This window comes from Hyposmocoma kahamanoa, unplaced genomic scaffold (genome assembly GCF_003589595.1).
Source record: "Hyposmocoma kahamanoa isolate Upper Pololo Valley unplaced genomic scaffold, ASM358959v1 65, whole genome shotgun sequence".
Taxonomy (NCBI): domain Eukaryota; kingdom Metazoa; phylum Arthropoda; class Insecta; order Lepidoptera; family Cosmopterigidae; genus Hyposmocoma; species Hyposmocoma kahamanoa.
In genome coordinates, this window is record NW_020653853.1 from 7,074,036 (window position 1) to 7,080,593 (window position 6,558).

Genomic DNA, 6,558 nt, shown 5'->3' on the forward strand with positions numbered 1-6,558 from the left:
TGTAGGTAACGTATATCTACCTAACTCCTCTTACTTCGATTTATGAATAAGTATAAAGACACCTACCTGTATTAGGAGTCTGGCATAAAACATGTTTTTGATGTATTTAATAATTTTGTAGCTTTACCTTGACAGTCATTTAGATTTCAAGCATTCTATCATTTTGCCGGTTTACTTGCGTCACCAAACCGAGGATAATGATTTTCAAGAGTGAGTTGGCAGCTTTCACGCTACAACCCAAATAAAATAATAAGGTGTTCATAGACTATGCGTATCTTAGATAAATGACATCAAAATAAATCTAATATGACGGACACCACACGCTATTTCTGATACTATAATATCAAATATAACTGAGACAACAAGGTTGAAGATGGTGGAGAAAAAACGTAGCTGAGGGTGTGGTCGTTCACGATAACGCCGTGCGCGGCCATTGAATCTACACAGGGTCTTTCATATGCCAAAAATCAAAACTGCCACTCTCGAATAGGCCTTTTATGTCACGAATGAAATTGTGCCACTATCTCCTATTGCGGTGACGCCACCTAAATCATCTGCAACAGATGTAAATGGCCAATGATTGCTTGATTAATACCTATGTATTTTATGGCTGTGATGTCAAGATTAAGGTCACCATTCATATCGTATCGATGGCATTCACTCCTAATGCTTGCCATCGTGGTGAAAGGATTTGCCAATCGGCGAAAGATACTCGCCTATGTATGGCGGACCCTGGGCAACTAGCCCAGAGTCCGCCATACATAGGGAGGCTCAAGACAAGTATGGTAATTCCAATACAAACGTAGCAGCGTGGTATGTATGAGCGCGAGCCCGTGTACGAACGCACACAATCGCATAATTTCGCGGATTTGCGTTGCGTCGCTGGTCGTTCCACGCGCCTTTAACTCGTATTATTATATATGCGCAAGCCCCGCTTCTACGTTTGTATGAAGTTACTTGTCTTATTTATACCAGGATTAAGGTATACGAGGCATGGTAAACAAAAAATACGAAATAGTATATTCCAAGTCTTTATATATGTATATTAATTCACGGTAACGATAATGGTATTACGAAACAACTTGCACCAACATGCTTAGGTAACTTGCCAACTACCAGTTTATAAGCAACTTTACCTAAAGTAGGACGCTTTGATGACTTACTAACTCCGTAGAAATGGAAACTAAATACCTACTTTCTTTAACATTTCCCTATAATTTACCAGATTTTGCCAAATTTACTTTACACTATAATGAATATCGTAGCCAACAACATAATTCCATTTTGCAAAAGTTAACAAGAGTACCAAGTGAGAAATGAGAAATATTACACAGATAGCGACGAGTTAAACTAACACGAGTTATACAATAGTCTGTTCACTTGATTCAGCGCTATCAGTAATATATACTTTAGTGTGTTCGAACACAAACAAATAAATTCAGTAGAACCTGTCCCTTAACTCAGTGTTTGTATAGATGAGATAGGTGCGGGTATAAAGCGGAAAACACACTTACCGCTAGCTGTGTTATTAGCGGCACAACAGCACTGCAAACAAGCTGGTCAAGATCCTGTTGTAAAGAAATGTTCCGTGTGAAAACTGTAATCCTTCCACACAATTACACCACTTACCGATAACAAGCGGCAAACATGTTTCTTGTGTAAAATATTTGGTTTGGAAGAGTTTACAGAAAACACGCGAAACTGTGAAAGTTTAGACATCGTAAAATAAAAAGTACTAAGTTCCAGTCGTAAAAGTGTTAAGCCACGATACGGACGCATTATCAGCATCACGTCTGCCATTAAACTAGAGTTGACGTTTAGATCCTAATCTTTGTTCGTGTGATGTTTATAGAGCGTGCTGTTTTATAAAGATGGATTGGGATCACCTGTATGTTTTGTTCTGTCTGCGGTTTACTTTGTATGATAGGGATAAATACTTTTAATATCTATATTCATGTTGAATACTATTTATATGTATGTACTGGAAGGCCAACGTGTCACATTCAGGTATGAATATTGTCAATTTTGATAAAGGTCAGTTGTTAGACCCTACTCGCGTACTTAAACCTTAAACCAATAAAAATTGAAGATGCAATTCATAACCTTAGCACAATACTGTACTGCCTGTGTGGCCGAATAGTTACCATGCTGGACTGCCACGTAGAGGTTCCGGTTTCGACTCCCATGCTGGGAGAAATATTTGTATGGCCTACATTTATTTCCCTCGTGACTTTAAGTGTAATTTGTGGTTGTCAACCTATGTGGGTATCCATAGCACCCGCGATACAGGGTATCCCTAGCATTTATTCTAATTTTATTTATTTTAATTTTTTAAAGTCGATTTTTTTTCCATAAAATAAGTTTTTTTTATAACATCAAGTGACGGTACGAACATGTCCTGTGCCTGATGGTAAGCTACACGCCTGTCTATAACAGTTACAGTGCCACTCAGAGCTTTAAATTGCAAAGATCTGAGCGGCACTACCACTGCACCCGTCACCCAGAGACATAAGTTGACAAGTCCCATGTGCCTGTAATTTCACCAGCACCCTTACCCTTCAAAACCGGAACACAGTAATGCTGACATTACTGCTTGGCGGCAGAAATAGGTAAGATGGCAGTACTACCCTGGACGATCTCTTTCACAAGGAGCTCTACTGCTAAACTTATAAGTTATAATTTATATCACATGTAAGTTATAAAAATAATACGAAGTATTTGAAATAAATTATGTATATGTGAAATATTCTAACTCTCCTATTTAAACATAAAAAAGACATCGACTAATTTCATATATAAAATCTTTAAACCTCTCCCTGAAAAGTTGTCATTTTGCTGATGTGGCTTTACTGGTATTACATTAACAGTGATGCAATTTATACTTTTTGTAAATTGAAGATGATTGTAAATTAGTTGTACTATTGCGTTGTACCTACATTCAATAAAATTACAAGTTTCGTAAATGGCTAGTTACTTTCCCGAAAAACTATCGTTCCCGAAATTTCTTTCCTGAAAAGTTATCGTTTTGCAGACACCAAGGAACCGAATCCTTTTTCGTAACCAGAGATGCACAAGCGCTAGGGTTTTAATCTTTAAATCGGGTTAAAACCCGTTAACGCCCTAAATCGAGGGCAAAAACTATTTCAACTAAAAAATATGCGTTGCAAATCACATTATGTTCAAATTTCATGATATTATTACAAAAGTTTAATACTTTCTGAGTTAGATGATTCAATTTGCCTATTCAAAATTGTATTCAAAAATGAAATAAATCGATACATAAAATCGTTACATTGTGTAAAATTGAATCGATTCTCATAAAAATCGATTAGTAATGAGCATCCTCAATAGTGAGAATCCACTTTTTCGTCTCTCGAAATTTGTAATAAGTACGAAACTATACCAAATTTCGTATTAACTGTTTCTGCTCACGATTTTGAACAGAAATGAGTTGAAACCCAGGCGGGTTGATTGGGTCTTAACCCATAGCCCATCTCTGTTCGTGACTAAAAAACGCTAACACTATTGAAATGAACGTACACAGATCAGTAATAAAAACACGTGTCCATCAAAAAGTTAATCTAAAAAGTAATCGACCTAAACAAACACGAAAATGTACAAAAGCCGTGGGATCAGATGAAAAAATCCGATAAATAGGCCACACGTGCACACAAGATTTCGCCGTATTCTGTTTGCCTTCTCATACTCGACGTGAACAACTATATGTTTTTATGTACATTTTTGTGTGTGATTAACTAAATTTTTAAAAACAAAAATAATTTTAAAATTTAATAGACACACTTCCCTTAAAATGTCGATCATTGGTGTCACCCTAACCAACAACTACTAGTTTATTAACCTATTGTAAAATAAACGTTGAAAAGGTTTTTATTACTAATTCCGATAGCTTGGTTTTTTTAATATGTTTCTTATTATAGTAAATTTGTACTTTGAAAGTTTTAAAGAAACTTACATTACCATAAATAATATAACAATGATGTACCAAACAGTGTGTCCAGGTAGGTCACACTGTTTGGACATTTACATCACATTACAACATTACATCAGGTAATAGGATGGTTTAGGATCACCTAAACCAGGAAATTCCCCGTATATTGAGTATCAGGGCAATGAAATTTTGGGGCACTACCCAGAACACTCAAACCAGAACCTATTTATAAAAGTTCATTTTCCAAATTTGTCCTAACGGAAATACAACGCAAATCCTCGCCATTATGGTGTGGCGGGCCGTGGTCTCGACCTTCTTAAATAGTATTTGATTGATAGGGTACCGAAGTTTAATGTCAACAGTACGAGATCATCAGAGTCTAATCGTTAGTACGGGCGTTCTTCAAGGTTCAATTCTAGGTGCATTTTTATTTTTAGTTTATATTATTGACATACCTAGCCACGTAGAACATAAGATAATATTTATTTGCTGATAATATTTACTTATTATCTAAAGTTAAAAATCTTTCTTCTCAGGGGAATCTGCCTTATCTTGCCTTTTAATTTTGAGTTTTAGTTCATCAACCAGCGCTCATAGTGCGAACCAGTGGGCAAGCGATCGTCAATATTAAGCCGACAGTCAGAATTTCGAACATCAGTGTGCAATAGTTTTTAACAAAAATAGGGGAAACGGAAAAGTATCCTTAGTTCTTTTTCTATTGCTATCTATCACATACGTAAGTAGTAGCAGTTAGTAGAGCTCCTTGTGAGAGACAGTGAGTGAGATGTCAGCATTACTGTGTTCCGGTTTTGAAGGGTTAAGGGTGCTGGTGAAATTACGGGCACATGAGACTTGTCAACTTATGTCTCAGGGTGACGGGCGCAGTGGCAGTGTCCTTCAGATCTTTACGATTTAAAGCTTTAAGAGACACTGCAACTGTTGTGGACAGGCGTATAGCTTACCATTAGGTGCACGACTAGTTCGTCCTTTCACTTGATACTATAGAAAAACGTTATACAGGGTTATTTGTAAAATACTAACAATCTCGCTGCATCATAAATGACCAATGTGATCATAGCGTGGAGATTAAATGTCGGATAGAACAAGCTCGTAACGCATTTCTAAAGTTGAGTCATATACTCTGCAATCAATCCTTGAAGATCTCCACCAGGGTTCGTTTGGCACTTGGCCACGTGTTTTCGGTTCTTCTGTATGGTGTAGAATCCCAGGATTCAGGAGGAAAGGTCCAGACCTTTCCTCAAAGTATGAGCAACCGCTTAGAAGCCTTTGAAGTATGGGTCTACGGAAGAATTTTTAAAATATCGTTGAGGGATAGAGAGTCCAATGCAATACTCTTTATTGCAGATGGTGAATAAGATATAAGAGGTCTTGAGTACTCTCAAAAAATGCAAAGTACTTTGGTCATATACTGCGTAATGATAAATACGACCTACTCCGACTAATAATGAAAGGAAAGATACAAGGAAAGCGACCATCTTGAAAAAGGCGTACTTCGTGGCTTAAGAATCTCCGGACATGGTTCAACCTGAGCACAAGATCCTTGTTCAGTGCAGCTGTGTCTAAAATACAGGTAGCCCTAATGGTCGTCTACCTCCGGAGGAGATGGCACCTCAAGAAGAAGAACAATCTCGCAGGACTATAATAAGTAACATCATAAGCAACGACGTTTCTTCCATGACTTTATACAAAACATAATAAAACCATAAATCTTACTTTTTTGTTGTACTGTCTGTCACTTTTTAGATCTGTATTTTGTTATAAGAGACAGTAAATTCAAATATGCAAGCGGTCTCCACCCCCGTTCCTGCGTGTTGTATCGGACTGGTATTGATGTTTGCGGTTTCTTTTGTGACCGCACAAAGTTATCACCGTTTAGAGCGATTTATTTAAATATTGTTATTTTTGTACGACAGTGAAATCTGATGGACGATCAAAAATCACGGATTTGTTTATAATGTACATTGTACGAGTATATAAAGCCTTGTTTGTGTAAAAGAGTTACTTTATGTCCAACGCGAAGTGGTAATGTTTGGAAAGTGCACTGAGATTTACAGCTTTCCACTACAGGAAATGCCCGCAGGTTCGTTAGTGCTCTATTTTGTTTCCCGCATTCAAACTTTGAGTATCGTGCTGTGGACAAATACTCTTTCATAGTCCATCATAAAAACGTTCCGTATAAAGACTTTGCGGCATTTTTGCTCAAGCAAAATTCACCTGACTGTACAAATATCAGTGCAGATTTTAAAGGCTTTATTGCGGATTATCGCGGCCATAAAGATGCCGCGCAAATATCCCTCGAACGTATCCCTGCTGTAATATTCATATTCTCAAATGAATATGTACTTGCCGACGTTTACAAAGTACAGTGCAAACTTATATACAATTACTGTAAAAGCTAGTCGCCGAAGAAGAAGCGCGACAAACTGTTTTGGTAAGATCAAATGGTTTAGATATTTACTATTTAATAATGGTCTTACGAAATACGATATACCTAAGGATATTGTCTAAAGAATGCGTTAATTCGTTACACGAAGTCATCCATTTACCCGATCATATAGAATCCTGAAAACTGGCTAAAATAAAAATCT